The sequence below is a fragment of the Ictidomys tridecemlineatus genome, chromosome 5, assembly GCF_052094955.1.
Source record: "Ictidomys tridecemlineatus isolate mIctTri1 chromosome 5, mIctTri1.hap1, whole genome shotgun sequence".
NCBI classification, from domain to species: Eukaryota; Metazoa; Chordata; class Mammalia; order Rodentia; family Sciuridae; genus Ictidomys; species Ictidomys tridecemlineatus.
This window is the reverse complement of record NC_135481.1, coordinates 66,853,010-66,873,425: the sequence shown is the minus strand read 5'-3', so window position 1 is coordinate 66,873,425 and position 20,416 is coordinate 66,853,010. Positions and strand designations below refer to the sequence as shown.

The following is a 20,416-nucleotide window of genomic DNA, read 5'->3' as shown; positions in this document are numbered from 1 at the left end:
ACATTATAAATTAATACAAAGTAATACTATTAATAGTAATATTACAAAGTATCTTACCCGATTCTTACTGCTTAGATTGGATGGTGGTGGTGCTGATGGTAGTGGTGGTGGTGATGATGATGATGATGATGATGATGATGATGATGATGATGATTTGCAGTGCCGAGGATGGAACCCAGGGCCTTGTGCATGCCAGGCAAGTTCTGTATCACTGAGCTACTTCCCCAGTCCTAGCCTGGATGATAATTTATTTTTTTCTTTTTCTTTTTTTTTGTGGGGGGGGGTACTGGGGATTGAACCCCAAGGTCTCTTAACTGTTCAACCACATCCTTGACGCTTTTTTATTTTGACAGAGTCTTGCTAAATTACTAGGGCCTTGCTAAATTGCTGAGGTTGGCTTTGAACTTACAATCCTCCCACCTCAGCCTCCTGGGTCTTTGGGATTACAGGTGTGGGCTACTGAAGCCAGATTTAAAGTTAGGTAGTCAGTGTAGTTAGGTAAATCGGGTCTAATATTGAGTGAAATCTAAAATGGAGGCCATGAGGATGAATTCCCGGAAAAGTTGAGCAACTCTTGAAATGTTAATGAAGTCCAGGAAACAGCCCCCAACAGATTTGAAGATAGCCCATCCCAAAGAAATATTAATGAACAGCAAACTTGACTGGAAGTGCCCAGATTACTTCTTTGGCCACCAGTGTCCCACCCCTCGGGCCTTCCCACCTACATTCTATCACTGAAAACTATAAAATGGAGAGACAACTGCACTTCCACGGATTCCACCTCTTGGGTCCCCTTCTTCCTCTGGGAGAAGTCTTTTCTGCTGTCCTTTAATAAACTTCTAATTTTCCACTCTGACCTTGCCTCGGCGTGCTTCTCTGGTGTTATTCTTCAACATTGTGGAAGCAAGGATTCATTACCGGTCAACAGCGGTAACACTACCATGCCCAGTATAGGCAGGGTAATTTTTAAACAACAAAAATCTATTACCCACAGTTCTGAAGTCTGGAAAGTCCAAAATCAAGGCACATTTGATGTTTGGTGAGCCTTTGTTCTTCTTAGATGTCTATATGTTTTAGCATGGTGAAAAGAACTGGTCAGTATCTCAGGTCTTTTTTATTTTTATTTTTTTAATGATATTTTTAAATTGTCAATGGACCTTTATTTTATTTATTTATATGCAGTGCTGAGAATCAAACCCAGTGCCTCACACATGCTAGGCAAGTGCTCTACCATTAAGCTACCACCCCATCCCCATCTCAGGTATTTTTTTTATAAGGACCCTTCTCCCATTCAGGAGAGCTCCACCTCATGACTTAATCAATGCCTAAAGGCCTTAACTCTTAATATTATTGCTTTGGGGATTTGTTTTCAACATATGAGTTTTCAGGGATCACAAACATTCAGATGATAGCACAAAGTAAGAACTTACTTTGCAAATCATTAATAATTTGGAAATTTGTCTTTACTTATCCATGCCAGGGAGAATTTTAATCAGCATTGTAAATGTCTAGCAATTTGGAATTGCAGTTCTCAGGCTTGGTTTCATACTGAAATCATCTGGAAAGTTTTAAAACTACTGATAACTCCAAGAGATGATGATTTAATTGGTATGAGGCACAAACTGTTCTCTTAGAATTTTAAAGAGGTTCCAGGGTAATTGTGATGTGCAGCCAAAACTGAGAGCCACTGGTTTAGCAGACCTGTCCTGTGAAATCGTCTACGTCCCATATTTTCTAGTGGAGAACTTTCTCAGTTTCTTCTCTATAGTTGATCTGATTAGAATTTGTCTTTAGTCTCATCATTTAACATGTAAAATTATGCATCCTGATAGGTGTACAAATATCTCTTGAGAACCTACTTTCATTTTTTTGGATGTATATCCAAATTCAAATTGACTGATCATATAGTAATTCTGCTTAGTTTTTGAGGAACTTCCATACTGTTTCCCATAACAACTGTACCATTTTATTTGATAAATGTCATCTCAATGGGTGTGAGGTATGTCCTTCATTTTCAGATTATAATTATTATCACAATGTTGTAACTTATGCTAATTAAAAAGCTGATATTTATTTTTTTCCATATATAACAATCTGTGTTATATCTTGTTGTATCTTTCTTTACCACTGTGTAGTATAAAAAAAGTTTTTGATAGTTGAGCTTTTTTTTTTTTGCTTAGATCACTTAATAACTCTAGTTAGACATTTCTAAAAATAGACATTTAAAAAAAAAAACTAAATCTATTCCATCAACTTAAGGGACTCATTTCCAAGAATAGCCATCACTGATATAGAATACTTTAAAAATTCTTAACCCCCAAAAGTTCCTGGAATCTGCTGATTTATTGAGACTTATTCTTGTAATTCTTTCTACTATAGTCTACTAAATATTTGATTCCATTAAATGCTAGTAAGAAGTTTGACTTTTTAAGTCTCCAAATTTGTCACTTTTGAATTACTACCACTTCAGCCTTAGTGAGTTTCTTCCAAACTGTAGAATCAGTGGTTACATTCTGCTGATTAATGAATGCACTTCACATACAGAATGCTCAGACTTAGAGGACACTTGGAACAGCTCATTTTAACTATATCTTTGTTCAGGATTACAAGAGGTAAATGAAACTACATAAATGATTTTTGCTAGGGCTGGCATTTGGGAAAAAACAGTTGTCTACTTTTTGAACATCCCTGGGCTACCATTAACCTCAACATGTGAGAGGCAATTTAGCAGTGTTTTAGAATGTGGACTTTGGAGTCCAGCTGCCTGGGTGTTGGCTCTGAAAGCTATGTGAGCTTAGGTAAATTTTTTCTTGTTGTTATTTTGTTTTTTGTGGTGCTGGGGATTGAGCCCAGGGGCTTGTGCATGTGAGGCAGGCACTCTACCAACTGAGCTACATCCCCAGACCTTTAGGTAATTCCTTAACCTCTCTGTGATCCAGTTCCTTCATCTGTAAAATGAAGGTAGATAGCTGAGTGCAATGGTGCACATCTATAATCCCAGCAGCTTGGGAGGTAGAGATAGGAGAATCGCAAGTTTGAGGCAAACCTAAACTGTTTAGTAAGACCTGCCTCAAAATAAAGTAAAAAAAGCTGGAGATATATCTTAGAATAAATGCTTTTGCCTGGTATGCATGAGGCCTTGGATTCAATTCCCAGTATTTCAAGGAAAAAAAAAAAAAAGGAGGAGGAAGAGTCTGGTGCTAGATTAAATGGATTACTATATGTAGAGCACTTTGACCTGTGCCTGTTCCGAAGTAAGCATTGTGGGAGCACTAACCATCACAACAAGCTTTATTCTCTTCATTTACTTCCTGGATCTACAGCAAAACCAGCAGTGTGGCTGTTGACTAACCACACTGAGAATTACTAACCTAGTCATTAGTTGGTGTTTAGAAAGTGCTGTTGAAATAAGTCAATGCCTGGAGAACTCAGGTGAAGAAGGGAGTTCAAAATTGAGCTTTAGCATTTATCAGATGGGAAATTTCATTCAAGAGACAGTGCATCCAGATCTTTAAGTTCTGAGTCTGACACATGGGTGCTATGTGGCTGGCAGTTGAACCTGAATAGCTGATGACACCATTTCAGAGTGGGCACGTTTAAACTCTCATTCCAACTATGGAGAAGCAAGAGTGAGGTACTGCACACAAAAGAGTGGATAGTTTCTGACAGAAAGAAATTGACTTGTCTCTGTAAGCAAATAAAAATTGATGGACTAGAAAATAAATTTTCAGAGAAAAATGAACAAGGTTAAATAATAGGATGAAGTTACTGCATCTGTTGTGTTCTACAAATATTTTAACTCTTTGAGCAAATCAGACTTTTCCCTAGGAAGAAATTGCAAGTGAATTTTTAACAGGTGTCTGACTTCCACCTCTGTATTGTGGATGCTGAGGGTCAGTGGCCATGTTTGATCATCCCTCTGTATCCCCCAACCCCCTCCCATGGACCTCAACTTGTCATCTGAGGAGATACTGCAGTCTTCTTGTGGAAGGAAAGAGACCTGTAAATGCCACAGTCTGGCTGCAGCAAAATAACCAGGGGGTGACGAACAACTTGTGTACCTTGATACAGCAGGAGTGGGAGCCGTTTATTGTAGGACAGGAGGGGTATATATACATTCCACACAGCTTATCTTAATTAACATAAACTAGATACAGCAGTCAACCAATAAGGAATCTCCACACTTAATGGCTGGCTGGCGTTACTTCACAAACCACTCCCTCTGGCAAAATGTCAGGCGCCATCTTGACTTGTTTACAGACTCTAACATGTAAAGCCATTTTTTTATGTAACAGGAGGTCTAGGGATCAGGTGGAAAAAAAGAGCCCTATCTAATAGGTAAGATGGTTCTGCGAGAAGAAAAAGTGCTCTGGAGTTACAGACTAAGCTTCCAACCCAGGTTCCAGGACTTAAGAGCTAGGTGATATTAGGCAAGTGGCTCATTCTCTTTATATCTCATTTTCCTCCTTTGTAAAATGGGCTATCATTACCTTTTGGGACTGTTGTGAGGATCAAATGTGGTCTATGTAAAATGCTAAGTACAAAGTAGACCTTCAACTCACAATAGCTTTTGTCATTATTACCCGGAAACATATACATCTAACCTGGTTCTATTTTATCCAGTTGGTATTTCCTGTCTCCAGTGAGGTAAAAATTAAAATTATTAAGAATATATGTGTGCATATGTGTATATACATATATACATACATATATGCATATAGCAATGCATATTCACACATATGTGTATTCCATGGATCATAAAACACTAGAGGATCTAAATTTTTAGGAAATCATCAATTATATCAAATAAATTATATCAAATGATTAGAAGAATATGGCTACTTGCGCATGACAAAACAAATGCATTTTGATGTTATCTGAATAGAAGTATAAAGTATAATCTAATGGTGGAAACTCTTTTCTTTAGGATTCCCGGAAACAGTTGCTCTGGTCTGGTGTGCACAGGAAGTGCTGAAAATGCTTGTTAAGTGTTTTACTAAAGCTCTCCTAGTGCATATTTATACAGTTGCACATTTTTACGATTGTCATTTCTGTATCTTCGAGAACGAATCTTAAAAAAACAACAACAATATAGTGAAGCCAAGCTTTTGCTCGAACTGTCAAGGCTAGGTTTGAACATTGCTTCATTCTTCATTATGCTTGCAAAATAAGAATGCCTGGGTAGGCACAAAGATGGGAAGGAAATAAAAAACAATATGAACTGTGCTTCTGTTGTTTTTTCCTCAATATATGATTTGTTTTTTTATGTTTTTATTTTTTCCTACTTATATCCTAATTTTCCTTAAAAACATATTACTATTATATTTTAAACCCTAATTTCTTCCCTAATATCTGTAATGTATGAACATGCCCACATGTACACACACACACACACACACACACACACACACACACACACAGACACACACACTCTTTACAAGACTTGGCTGAGGTAAAACTAAAATCATTGAACATGGAGCATATGGACTCAATGAGAAGGTCCTCATATTTTAGTCCTCTTGAGACTTGAGTAGTTATATGTCAGAAAAAGGTCTGAAGAGGTATGGTTCTTGTATGCTATAGATATACAAACTGACCATGGAACCCACTGTCTCCATAGTCTTTAACTTTGATATTAAAGATCCCAGAAACTATGTGAAAATATTAGTATGAAACAGATTGGGGGTTTTTTAAAATCAAAGGTACATAAGCATATAAGTATAGAGTCAAATGGTTTTGTATTGATTTTCTATTGATGCATAACAAGTTACCCTAAAAATTCAGTGGCTTCAGAAAATGATAAGCATTTATTATCTCATAGTCTGTGGGTCAAAGTTTGGAACAAGTTTATCTGGGTGGTTCTGGAGTCTCTCAATGTCTTTCATGAGGTTGTAGTTAAAATATTGGCCAGAACTGCTAATACCTGAAGGCTTGGCAGGGCTGCAGTATCCACTTCCCTCTCTCATGGCTAGCAAATTGGGGTCAGATGTTGGCAGGAGGTCCAGTTCCTCATCGGTGGGCCTCTCCATTGGGTCCTTACAACATGGCAACTGGCTTCCTTCCCATCCAAGGGTAGAGCTGCAATGTGCTTTATGACCCAGCTTCAGAAGTCACACTCCATCATTTACACAGCATCTGATTGGTCACACAAGTCAGGCCTACTCATTGTGAGAGTGACCTACCAACAGTGTGAACCACTAGGCAAGAATCATCTAAGGGGCCACTTTGGAGACTGCTGCAGTTCTCCAAAATTTGATGCAAAATCATCACTCTTTCAAACCTGTAGAGTAGGTATATATGTGTGTGTGGAAGGACACTTGGGGGAGATTCTCTTCTCTTCTGAGATCATCATTTTAACTTTTAGCTGATTCTTTTGATATGCATACTTTTTTTTTTTTTTTTTGGTACCAAGGATTGAACCCAGGGGCACTCAACCACTGAGCCACATCCCCAGCCATTTTTTTTTTTAAAGACCCCAGAACCACCCAGATAAACTTTTTTTTAATTTAGGGATGGAGGTCTCACTGAATTGCTTAGGGCCTCACTAAGTTGCTGAGGTTGGCTTTGAACTCACAATCCTCCTGCTTGAGCCTCCCAAGCTTGTGATTACAAGCATGTGCCACCACTCCAGGCTTGGTAAGCCAACTTTTGATAAAGCTTTTTCTTCCTCCTTCAATTTTTCTCACCTGTTGTCCTAATGGGCCTCTTTCTAAAAATTCTTCCCCTATTCTTCTTATTCACATTCTAATATGTGAGGATTTATTGAATTTGTGTGTTCATTGACGCTCTTCTGTGAATGGAACACTTTAGTTTCAGAAACAGATTCCTCTGTGATGATATTCAAAACAAAACATTTACAAACTAGACAGTGTTCAAAGTAATAATGTCCAATTGGTTTATCACAGAAACAACTAGAATTTATTATCTATGTAATACAGACATTTGGGCCTCAAATACTATGTGAAACACTGTGAAGTCAGATTTATTAGATAGGATTTATTAGTCAAATTTATTGGCCTACAGAAGAGCTAAAGTGAACGTAGACATTTGTAAAGACAGTTTGATGATTGAATAGTCATAAAAAGAACACCTACTTGCCACAGTCTGGCTGGGCACAATTCACAAGCCACTTGTCAAGCAGAAACAAACTTTATTTTTAGAACACACACACACCACACCACACAGCTCTTCAGGAATTCCCTCAGAGCCCAACTGCCATGATGGGCTTCCCACAAGCCTCTCAACCTCCCCCACTCCTCCTGCTCTTGAGGCAGATTGGCTGGGTCATGTGGGCAGAGCCAAAAAAAGTCCCCCAATGAGCAGCTCTGTGGTCTGAAAGGGCGGGGAAACAGCCCAATGAGCATCACCTAAGAGGAACCAATCAGTTGGCAGCTAGAAGATTGCTGGGGCCGCTGTGAGCCAATCACTAGCTGGCAGCTGTAAGTTTGCTGGGGCCCCTTCAGCTGTGGCTCTCAACACCTACTTAATCTTTATGTAAACCTGCTGGTGACATGTTTGCCAACCCTACATACAGAGCTGTATGCTGCCCCTCTGCCCTACCCTATGCCTTGGAGGTCATACCTCATGTGATAATGCTATCCTTGGGACCAAGGAGGGCCTCCTTGCTCTGAGGGCTGTCTGTAAATCTGGCAGTGAAGAGGCCTGGGATGGGTAGACTCTGGCTGTCTCTCGAGTTCCCATGTCTTCCTTTAACAGATTTTCAAGCTCCTTTTAGTTCTATTTGTCACTTGTGACTGTTTTCTAAGGTTAGTCCTCACCTCCCAGTCCCTCCTAAGTTATTTTTATTTTAAATTTTTTTGGCGGTAGCTGGGAGTTGAACCCAGGACCTCATGCTTGCTAGGCAAGTGCTCTACCACTGAGCGATATCCCCAGCTCTCCCTCCTAAGTTTTATTTGTTTATTATAGCTCTGAACCAGGAAACAAAATAAAGGAGCATATTTATATATGTCTAAAATAGATGCTGATGAATTGATAGAGTGAATAATGTTGCCGTAGAAGTATTAATAAGACACAGCCACTGAGGCCATCTGGGATCCAGCTGGAGGGAGTCCCATGATGGGTAAGAAATGATAGAAGAGCTGTGAGTTCACTTGTTAAAACACTGACCTGCTAGTACTGAGTTACATGCGCAGAGTAACTGTAAGGGAAGCTGCACCGGCCATTCCAAGAAGGCAGCTGCCTGCTCCCAGCGCGTGGGCAGGACTGGAGGTGATAAGAGTGGCCCAAGGACTCAGAAAGTGCAGCTCCTGTGTTTCACCAGCTGTGTGACCTTGAGTGAATTAGCTCATCTTTCAAAGTCTTGATATATCATCTGTAAAACAAGAGATATGTTAGGCATGGTGGTACATGCCTGGAATCCCAGTGACTCAAGAGGCTGAGTCAGGAGGATTGCAAGTTTGAAGGTGGCCTTAGAAACTTTGCAAGACTTGTCTTAAAAAAAAAAAAAAAAAAAAAAGGCCTGGGATGATACTTGATGCTAAAGTAATTTTAGGTTTGATTCCTGGTTCCAAAATAAATAATCTAATATAAGATAGGAGATAATACCCAGCACAGGGCTGGGGATGTGGCTCAAGCTGTAGCGCACTCGCCTGGCATTCGTTCGGCCTGGGTTGGATCCTCAGCACCACATACAAACAACGATGTTGTGTCCGTCAAAAACTGAAAAATAAATATTAAAATTCTCTCTCCTCTCTCTCTCTCTCTCTCTCTCTCTCAAAAAAAAAAAAAAAAATACCCAGCACACAAGGCTGTTCTAACAGTCGATAAATGAAATCCATACTAAATTTGGCTCCAGGCAGGGCTGAGTGCAGGGCTCAGATGGTGGAAAGGGAACCCCTCCCACCCCCAACCTGATAGATGGGCTATCTTCAAGTTGTGAGCAAGACACACGTCTTTCAGCCCAGTGACCAGAGAGGGACCTGAGTTTCTAAAGACCCTGTCAGTTTCAGGGTCTGGCCCGAGTCACAAGTATGACCTTCTCCCAGTCACGGTGGCCTTGCTGGGAGTGGAGTGCGCTGGGAAAAGCTTGCCAACTGAACCACATGGAAGTGGCTCATCACCCTCTATAAGAGAGGAGTTCTGCTCCTGAAGACAGAGTGAAGGATGCCAGCTGATGCAAGGAACAGACCCACAGCAGGTAGTGAGCGCCCTGCTGACCGCCCCCCACACACCATCTGCCAACACTCTCCTACCCCCATGGGTAAACATACCTTCTGCTTCAGCCTGACACCAGCCTCTGAGCCAACAGGACCTCTGGGGCGGCTGCAGGGTCATGTGATCAGACCAGTTCCTAGAAACCCCATTGTAGAGCAGTCCAGAGGAATAAAGCCCAGGCAGTCCCTTTGTTCCAAGGGGTTTGAAGCTGAGGCAGAATTCACTGAATATAGGGTCAGCAGAATGAAGACTGGGAAAAAGTATTGCATGGACAGTACTAAATGAATGGGGAACCCTGGGACCTCCTTAGATCCAGCTGCTGGTTCAAGATCACCTCAAACTGGGGGAGGTGATGGTAGAAGAGTTGAGAGTTGCCCCAGCCCAAAGGCTGACCTGATAGTACCCACTTACATATGTAGCTTTATTTCCAGTATTCTTCCCCCGAATCATGGGTAATCTCCAGTCTCCACTGAACTGGACTTTATCCCTAGTAGAAAATTCTCATGAGCATTTTTAGAGAATGGTTTGTTTACTACAGTAAGAAGAGACACACAGCCTGTGCTAGAACATACAACCTTCAAAGACTTCTGAGTAAGCAGGCCCATGGGGCAGGGGGGCATGGTAGCACAGATTACTAGAATGCTTCAGAAATCCTTTTCTGCTTCAGATAAGTGAATAATTAAATTTGGGGTCGGCAACTAGAGAAGTGCCAAGAATAGAATGAGCATCTGTGGATCACACTGCTTCAGCGGCTCAGCTCTTTACTAGAGCAGTGTTGGAGAGAAAGCAGGGGCCACTACTCGCACCAGGATGAGCAGGTGTGCCAGGAGCCGTGACTCATCATGTTTACTTTCAAGCTTTTGTCTTATAAAAAGATTAATTCAGGAGAACTCAAATTCCAGAGAAAAATGGATCATTTCTTGTTTTAGATTCCGGCTTAGGCACAGCAGGTGGATTTTCCAAATTGCTTCATCTGACATTTCCTAGAAATGTAAGTTAACTTGATTCCATTTTTTTTTTTTTTTTTTTGGCAACTGGAAAATCAGATCGGAACATTCCACAAGTCAGTTGGCAGGGCTGGGGATTTTGAACGCTTAGCCATCTCTCTGGAGCTTGAGCTTGATTTTGTCAAGTGATTTTTAACCGTGAGACAGTTCATTTTTAGATCTGGAAATGGTCTCAGAAAATATCAGTCTTTTGCCAAAGGCCAGTGAATAATATGCACATGGCTGTGAATATTGATTAGAATCCAATTCTTTTATATCTTCGAGTCACTTGAAGAAAATGACTATTATTTGTGATGTAATTTGTTTAGCACATGGAGAAAAGTGATGCTTCTTAAATCCCTCTTCTCCTGGCTTTCCCTCTTGGTTCACGATGGTATCTGCTCTTGCTAGGGCCCTTACTAAAGCAAACATGGAAAACTGGATCAGGAACACTCTACTGGAAGCACCTTTTCTGACCATGTTGGGCAGATTCAACAGGTAATTCCACTTAGTCAGTGATAAATACCATATTCCATGTAACGATGTCCTTTGATCTTTTCAATGGGAAATAGTAGGCTGAGCAAATTAAGTCCGAGCAAGTACCATCAGTTACTTATTTCTTAATTGCCAGACATGTCTGGTCTTCACCAATTGACTCTAAGACACCATTTAAATTTACTATTTTAACATGCTTTTCTATACTGTTTTGGACTTTCTCTATTCAATAATCTTTCATGCCATTCTTCAGTGTTTTTTTTTTTTTTGTTGTTGTTGTTGTTGTTTTTTTTTTTATCATTTTTAAGGCTATTACAGATGTCCCTTGTATTACTCTGAATCTTTGGGATTATTTACTTTAACTATAGTCTTTTCTTTTTTATCCTCTTCCTCTTCCTCCTCCTCCTTCAGCCTTTTTTCTCCAGTGTTGAAGACTGAACATGCTTTACCACTGAGTTACATCTCCAACCCTTTTTATTTCTTATTTTGAGACAGGGTCTTGTTATCTTGCTGAGGATGGCTTTGAATTTGCAATCCTCCTGCCTCAGCCACTCAATTCACTGAGATTGTGAATGTATACTACTATATACAGTTTGTAGTCGTGTCTTTCTTTTTTTTAAATTTTTTTTTGTAGTTGTAGATGGACAGAATGACCTTTGTTTTATTTGTTTATTTTTATGTGGTGCTGAGGATCGAACCCAGTGTCTCACGCAGACTAGGCGAGCGCTCTGCCACTGAGCTACAGTCCCGGCCCTTGGAGTAGTTTCTTGATAATGAAATTTCTGATATTCAAAGATAACACTTGAGTTGATAAAAATCTAGGCATTTTTCTTGGAGTGGGGAGGATTAGAGAAGAGATGAGACACTTTGTAATGAGCATCATTATAAAGCCAATTTATGCTTTATAATGCTAATTATAAATTGGCTTTAGACTTTTTATTTAAGGGCCTATGGGATCCCCCAGGTATATATCGCCAAAATGCACTTGGAAACTCAGAAGATAGCTCAAGGCTAGAGATGGGTCGTAGAAATTATCAGCTTCTAAGTAATAAGTGAAACCATTGGCGTAGAGGTAAACATTCAAAGGAATATTCACGGATTTTAAAAAGTTTAGTACTGGGGTTTGGGAAAGAGTCCTGTTTTTGGAAGTCAAGGCCAAGATAGGAGTATGGCCACTGGACAGTCACTGGTCTCAAATAGCATGTTTGTGGAGTGGAGCAGCTGAAAGAAAGAAACTCCTGGGTTCAGGCATGAATGACTGGTGAGAAGAGAGGCTGGTCTGTCTATTCACAGGGGTGGACAGGGAGAAGGCGAGTCGAACTGACAGGTTTTCCAGGGTGAAGTGTGGACCATGTTTCTTTGGGAGAACAGTAAGAGGGGAACATAGTAGCAAGGGAGAGAGTACAGAAAAGAAGATAGTGGAGCCTCAAGCCACCTCCCTGCTGTCTTGAGATTTCAGGGGGGTGGGGCAGTCTCAGGAGCACAGTGGTGAGTCTTGGAGGAAGGTTCTTAGTCCTTCAGGTAGAAGGAAGAAAATGAATATGTAATTGAGGGAGTAGAAAGGAGAGAAGAAAGGGATTTATCAGAACTGATGTTCTTTCCCTTCTTGTTGAAACAGGAGAAATGGGTCATCTGCTGAGAATGGGAGGAATTATCAATTAAAATATATGGTGCCTTTCTCTTTTGTGGACTTCATATATTACATTTCATTTTTCGTCTTCTTCTGAACCCAAAAAACATCCATTTAAGAGCCAAAAGCTAATATTGAGAGCCATGGGAGAGCTAAGGTCTCAACCCTGCTTATAGAACTCATCCTGGGAGCCTGGCGCACTAATGCGCAACTATAATCCCAGGGATTTGGGAGGCTGAGGCAGGAGGATCACAAATTCAAGTCCAATCTCAGTGATTTAGCGAGAGCTAATTCAAACAGAACAAAACCTCACCCTGGGAGTTTCTGATCAGTTGAGGGCTTAACTTCTAATGTGAAATTTGGTCTGATACAGTAAACCTATGCAGAACTAATTCTTGTAAAGAGTGATGGCTGAGTAATTTATGCCTTAACTAACCTGATAAATCAAGTCGCTCTTCAAGAATGCTATGTCTTCTTCCGAGAGAAAGTAAAAGCTCCTTGGGGCAGGGAGTTCCCTTGAGAAATGTTAGTGTTCCTGATGTAATAATACGTTAGAAAGCCTTTTATTATGGGGTGAGTGTGACGGCGAGGAAATGGAAAGAAAGAAAAATGACTCACCCAATATCCTCATGTCCTTCATCCATTGTCAATCCTATTCAGGCAAATTTTGTGAGGAACTTAAGTACAATGTACTTTATTTATATTTTATGTAACATTTACAAATACTGTGTACTTTGGGTTTGCCTCTGAAAAATCTGACACAGGTGTAGTTTCAGTTTCCTCCTCTGTTTTGACATACCTGCTGCTACGTAAGACAGAAACTTCTTTGGCAGAGTGAACAGTGATGGGGGGAGGGACAAAGGGTGAGATATAATCTTCTCTCTCTCCATAGAGCTCTCAGAATTTTAAAATTTGCTCTATTTTCCCCCTTGAGACTTCATATCTTGTTGAGGTTTCCATTTCAGAGCATAAATTGGAGGGAGCCCAGAGTAGGCTCATTCACACATCCACAGAGCTCAGCGGAAGCTTGCCCGTTCATGTCCAGGCTCCTCATCCCACCTCAGGGTTGGGCACAAAGCAGATTTCCAAACCTCAGGTGTGACTAGCTAGAACTTGTTTATTATCGGCCAATGGCCAACTTTGAGGCCACTGGTGCTGTGACTTCAAAATCCTGCTAATTGGCATGCTCCGTCACACATACATGGGTTGCGGATGGTAGAGGGCAGAACAGTCAGGGGGACTTGGCCCTTCCTTTGGCCAAACTGACAATATGAGACCCTGAATACAGAATGAACTGAGCAAAAAAATTAGGGAACATTAAAACTGAAGAGATTTTGGTTTTACGTGAAATTTCCCAACTTTTTCCTTTTAAAGAAAATTAACTAATAAGAACTTATTAAGCTTTTATTAGCTGCTTATAACTTCAAAGTCCTTTCTAAGACATGTGACTCACTGTCACTCAAGTGATAGGTTTGGATGTACTCTTAGGCATCCTCTGGTTTTACCCTTTCCAGAGGGTTCCTCTCCTCTGTCATGTCCCAGATCCTGATAAACCTCTATAAAAGGGAGATTCTTTGTTAATTATAGATCCTGAGGCTGTTTCTCTCTGGAGCTTCCAGATCTAACAGAGGACCTCTTTCCTGCCTGAACCCATGCCATAGGTTCTATCTGCTCACTATGCTGGAGAAACAGCAAGAAGCACAGTGGAGGGGAAGACAGATCCCCAGCCACTACTGTGACCCTGTGACCTCTTCCTCCTATGTGGTTGAACAGATTTGAAGATAAGTCTATGGACATTTTCCCGGGGGCCCATTTTTTTTTTTTAATTTTAATCAAGTGTTCTTTGTTTTCTATTGAATTGCCAAAACAGCTTATGTCTTTTTTTTTTTTTTTTTAAATTCTTTTTTTTTTTAAAGAGAGAGTGAGAGAGGAGAGAGAGAGATAGAGAGAATTTTTAATATTTATTTTTTAGTTCTCGGCAGACACAACATCTTTGTTGGTATGTGGTGCTGAGGATCGAACCCGGGCCGCACGCATGCCAGGCGAGTGCGCTACCGCTTGAGCCACATCCCCAGCCCCAGCTTATGTCTTAAAAAAATTTTTTTTAGTTGTTGATGGACCCTTATTTTATTTATTTATATGTGGTGCTGAGAATCGAACCCATTGCCTCACACATGCTAGGCAAACACTCTACCACTGAGCTACAACCCCAGCTCCAAACAGTTTATATCTTATTTACTGTTGGATGTATCAAGAATAGTATTTCTTGCTTTTGAAGAGCTTAAAAATAGGCCATATTCCTGTTTTTCTGAGAATAGAGTTCCGTCTATAAGTAGAGAAATGAAAATAGGTCTTTCTATATCTGGGGTCCTTAAGTTTATCCTCCCTCTTAACTTCACCAGGAAGCCAACGGGACACATGTGCATCAGGGTGGAGGTGGGAGGTGAGGGATGAAGTACAAAAGGTTGTTTGAACTTAGGTGCCTGGCAAGCCTTTCAGTCCCTGGGCCAGGGAATCCCTGCAGCAGTGTAAACTCAACAGGAAGCAAGGCAGGGCCAATGTGCAGGGCCAATGTGCAAGGCCAAGCATATGGCAGGAATCAGGGTCATAGGTTACAAAATTGATCTGAGAGTGAAATTATGAGCTTGCATAAAGCTTTTTACAGGGCCTTGGTTACAGGAAAGAGGGTGTGTACATTTCCAAGGTAGTGAAATAAAAGCTGTAAATTTCAAAGCTGTGACACTCTTCTGTTCTTCCTCGGTGGTTGAGGATGTGGTGGACATTTGTTTAAGTTTTTCTTTTCTTCTTCCCTGACTCTTCTTTGTGTTGGGGGATTGCACCCAGGGCCTCGCACATGCTAGGCAAGTGCCCTTGCACTGAGCTACATCCCAGCCCTCGAGTTATTCTCCGCTCAGCATGCCATCTTCCATTCTGGAGGGGATTCCTCAGTGGACATAGTATTGGGGTGATACAGTGTTCTACACTATATTCAGGGTGATCCTCCTCTCCCTACCCCAGAAATCCAGAGTATGGGCAGGAGCCAGTCTCAATCAGTCCCTTCTCTGTGATGTTGAATAACAGAGAGGCAGGAGGTTCAAGGATGGTTCAGAGACCACTAGCCATATTGATGTCATTCCTGTGGCAGCAGGAAAAAGTCCTGTGGAATGTCCTAGGCCTTGCTGCCCATTTCCCAAGCCTCATTCTCTAGCCCTCCCATCCTTCCTGTGAACTATTCAATATCCTACATTTCAGCTTAGATAAAATTAGCCAGGGCTGGCTTCTGTTGCTTGCAACCAAGAATTATATTGGGGGGGTCCTGATGTTGCTCTCCTCAAATCTAAAGAGGTGTTTCTAGTGCTGCTAGTTGAGTGCTATTTTAGCACAGACTGCAGCGGGCAGAGTGTACTCTTCATGGGAGAGCAGTTGTACTGAGAGATTTTAAGGCCAGTCTAGGGTCAAGGAGTTCTGGCTTGTTTCAAGTGGACATGACTGGATGTAAGGACAATCTGGCTACAGCATCTGTCACCCCATTGATTGCCAGGGTTGATTCAGCTGATCTGGCTGGCTAGGTGGGTTGTCCTGTTCCTCCCACACTGTTCCGTGTATGTCCTAACTGAAGCTGAGCATTGAAGAGGATGACCTTTTCCAATTGAAGAGGATCATTCTTTGGTCAAGGGCATGTGAGTAACTGCATTCACTTCTAGAACTTCCAAACAAGCTCTCAAGCGGACACAACTAACATAGAGAGGAATTCCATTGGGAACAGGCTCTGAATTAGTCAACATTTGTAGGTATGAATCCAGAGCCTTCAGCTTAGGTGGCAAGAAATGTTGAGTTTTTCATGTATTTAAATCAACTGAACTTCAATTTTATCTGTTCCTACCTAGCAGGAAGGAAATGTATCCCAGGCAGAGCCCCATCTCCCAAGGGTCATTTGGAAGCCCAGGGTCTTATGATGTCAAGACAAGGGGACATACACTGAGCTGCGCTTAGTGACTGCTGAGACACCCAATGTCGTGGCCTCTGCAGTCCCTTCAGATCTGCTGGCTCTGTTTTCTCCCTGCAGCATCTGAAGCATGGGAGCTTTAGCAAGGCTGCTGCCTAGATGTCCTAGATGTCCAGGTGTATACCACAAAGCTAAGACCTGAAGATTTGATCACCTACTATGGGGAGAGTACTAGCCCCTGATGCTTGAGGAACCCATAGGCCTCTGACCCTCCTTCCCATCTCCAGGAATCCTTTAGCCTGATAAATATTCCACTTTCTCCATATTTCCCTTAAAGTGCTCCCTACCCCCACCTAATAAATTAATCAATGGCTTAAGGTTTTTTTGGTACTGGGGTACAGGGGATTGAACCCAGAGGCACTTTACCACTGAGCCATGTCCCCAGCCCTTTTTATTTTGAGACAGGGTCTCACTAAGTTGCTGAGACTGACCTCGAACTTGTGATCCTCCTGCCTCAGTCTCCCGAGTTGCTGAGATTACAGGTGTGCACCACCATGCCTGGCTTTGGCTTAAGCTTTGGAGGAAGATGTCCCACCGGCAACTTGCCACAACCTCCTTTGAGGAAGCGCAGAGCCTGCTCCTTGCTCCATGGGAGGAGGGAGGTGGGTCATTATGTGGGGTGGGAGGGGGAAATTTTGAAATTAATAAATCTTTAAAGTCTTGTCAACAACATCTAAAATTAATGAAAAATAAAATAGAAGTTCTGAAATGCTACCGGCTGCCAAATAGAAGGGTTAATTGGATTTGTATTTGATGTCACCATTTTCTGTGATTTCTTGAAGTTTCATCAGAGATGCCATCTGATCTTTAAACTACTCTGGTATGAATGTCACTTCCTCCTTTCTCTCCCTAACTTTTTAGAGTCAGGAATGAGGAGTGTTTCTTGTCTACATTCTGTGAGTCCTGTCAGCAGTTCTCTCTCTAATTAATATGGAACTTCTAGTCTAACTGAAAACAAATATTTGTGTTGATAAATGAAATAGCATATAATCCACAATCCAGCTTCTTATATGAGTCCCATGGTCCAGCTGCTTCTTTGAACAGAATGCACTCTCTGTGGTTGTGGAAAGCAGAGCCACATTTAAGTGAGATGTCTCTGCTGGATGGTGGAGCCTAATAATTAATTTGCGGTCATATTTAAAATAAGCACATGCTAACATTTTAAAATTTATCATAAATGCTGATTCTCAAGAGCAAAGAATCCACATTTTGGGAATTTACAACTCTTGTTCATTTCATACATGTGAAGGATAGATCCTAGTTCTGTTGGTATGTCACTAGATAAGGCAGGGGCAAGAGAGAGCCAGTCAGGTCTTCACAACTCCACAACCACCCTTAACTCTGAGACCCTGATTCAAATGGGCTTGGAGAAGAGAGGGACTCATGGTCCCATTGACAGGGCTGATTCTGAGACTGTGTGCTCAGGGGCTTAGTGACATCACAGAAGACCCAGATCCTGTTCAACTTTCCTCTCTGCCACCATCTAGGTGATTCCTTATGGCTGAGGCATTTGTAGGCATCAAATCATAGCAGATTTCTGCAAGTCGGAAGAGAGGAAGTTTCTTCTTGCTGTCTCTGAATAGCAAGAAATTTCTCCCAGAGCTGGGCTTCCACTCTAGCAGATTTCTTCTCATGTCTCATTGACCAGAATTGAATTGAGACCACTCCCTCAGTGCTTGACCTTGCTTGGGTGGCCTTAGAGCGCATGGCCTGATGAAGACCAAATCCAGGCTTTCCCAAAGAAGAAGGGGATGGATTAAGGCAGACAACCAGCAATGTATATTGTACCAGCTTATCTCCTCCATGAGTTTATAAATAGCCAGTAAATGTATTTTAAACATTTCTATTCCTACTTCTTGAGCCCTTCTCTGCATTCCTTGGACGCTAGATGTTCCTGAACAACCACCATCCCCACTCTAACTCAGCCTCAAGTTGTCTTCTCTCTCCAACCCATACCTCATTAGATCCCCACCACCTCCCACTGAATGTCCCAGTGGCCTGCTGTGGAAAGAAGCGGAGAGACTCCTTCTCCTGACAAGACTGGAAGAGAGCTTAGAATTCCATTCATTCATTCACCCAATAGATATTCATTCAGTATCTGCCCTTTGCCAACCTGGCAGGGTGCTGCGGGTACAAAAGAAATGAAGGGGTAGGAGACCCTCAATGTTACACAAAATTACATAGAAGAGGATGTGAGGGGAACGGGGTGGGGGGGGAAACAAGGGAGAGAATTGAACAACAGAAGATGAGGTAGAGAGGGATGATGGGTGGGGAGTGGAGGGGGGATAGTAGAGAATAGGAAAGGTAGCAGAATACAACAGTCACTAATATGCCATTATGTAAAAATGTTAGTGTGTAACCGATGTGATTCTGTAATTTGTATTTGTGGTAAAAATGGGAGTTCATAACCCAATTGAGTCAAATGTATGAAAGATGATAGATCATGAGCTTTGTAATGTTTTGAACAACCAATAAAAAAAAAAAAGAAATGAAGGCACAGCTTCTCTCCTCAAGGAGCTCTGAGAGGAAACCAGTGTGATAGCTGTTATATAAGTATAGGATTAGAGAACTGTGGATGATTCAGACCAGGGACACTGGGGAAAACAAGCTTTTGCAAGATTGGGAACTAAAACCACATTTCCTTTACTCCCCCACCCACTTCATTGTTGAATGAAGGGATTGAACTCAGGAGCTAACACATGCTAAGCAAGTGCTCTACCACTGAGCTACATCCCCAGCGCCATTTTTAAATTTTATTTTAAGACAGAGTCTTACTAAATTGCACAGACTCAAACTTGAAATCTTCCTGTCTCAGCCTCTCCAGTAGCTAGAATTATAGGCATGGGTCACCACACCAGACCCAAGACACATTGCTGATGTTTCCAAACTGCTGGCTCAAAAAATAAATTTTTGAAGCATAATCAATTTGTGAGTTGGGAGTAATAAAGTGTTCCTTATTAAAAGGAAGGCATGTAGGTGGGGTCTAGTTTCTTTTGCTTTCCAAAGTATTAGCAAATACTTTGGTATTATTAGAAACATCTCCTTTCTGGGATTGAATTAGAAGTAAACATATTGAAACTGCTGAATGTTTCAGTTGAACTTTCATCAAGTTCCAAAAGAAACAAAATATTTTAGGAAGAACTCCCCAATGAGTTGGGTCTCTTTTCCTCAAGATCACCATCACTGGGGCTGGGGTTGTAGCTCAGTGGTAGAGTGCTTGCCTTGCATGAGGCAAGGGGTTCCATCCTCAGTATCACATAAAAGTAAAGGGATTGTGCCCATCTAGAACTAAAAAATTTTTTTTAAAAATCACTGTCATTTATTTTAGAGCTGTTGTAGGAGTCAGGAGCTGTCAGATCACTTGGAGATACCTGGATTCCAAAAATGTCTTCCTTAGCTCCCTTCATACATCTCCATCTCTTGACCTTTGATCTTTACTACTCTGTACACACCTGCTCTCTCCATGAGGGCCTCAGTTTATGTGATGTTTCTATCACAACCATGCAAATTATGTCCAAATTTATAATTTCTCCTGACTCCAAGTGCTAATCTTACATTTCCATATGATAGATGACTATTTCTAACTGGATATAATGCTAATAACTCAATCTCTCTTCAAATCCTCCCTCATAGTCCCCTTTCTTCCTTCCCACTTTGTTCCTAATATTTATTCAAGGCCCCTTCAAATCCCATCTTCCCTTTGAAGCACTTTCGGATTACCTTTCACCCAACAAATATTTACCGAATGCCTGTTATGAGACTGGACCTATTGCAGGTCAGAGTACAAGGCCAGAAAGAAGCCTCATCCTCTCTCTCTCCCACTAACCATACATTCCTGAGGGGTGAAATGCCAGGTGGTGAGTAACAAGTGCTAGGGAGGAACTCAGATGGATTGAATCCAACTCCTTGCATCTCTGGTATTCTGGAACTTAATTGCCTATATAATAAAGATTCACAGTGACAGTAGCTTATCTTGAAGAGAATTTGCTAGGGCTGCTGATATTCTGAGTGCTTAACATAATAGCTCCATCTTTAGGACCACCCTGTGAGGTAGCACTCCCCGCCCCACCTTTTTAAAGAAGAGGAAACCAAGACCCACAGGAGTTAAAGAATTTGACCAGGCAC

At 41.4% G+C, this 20,416-nt stretch overlaps 1 non-coding gene across 1 annotated transcript; it reads right to left on the bottom strand.

The window, feature by feature from the left end:
* Positions 1-7,818: 7,818 nt before the first annotated feature.
* Positions 7,819-7,891, bottom strand: Trnaa-agc (transfer RNA alanine (anticodon AGC)). The gene has a single exon. It is a non-coding gene; the product is annotated as a tRNA-Ala (tRNA).
* Between the last annotated feature and the right edge of the window lie 12,525 nt (positions 7,892-20,416).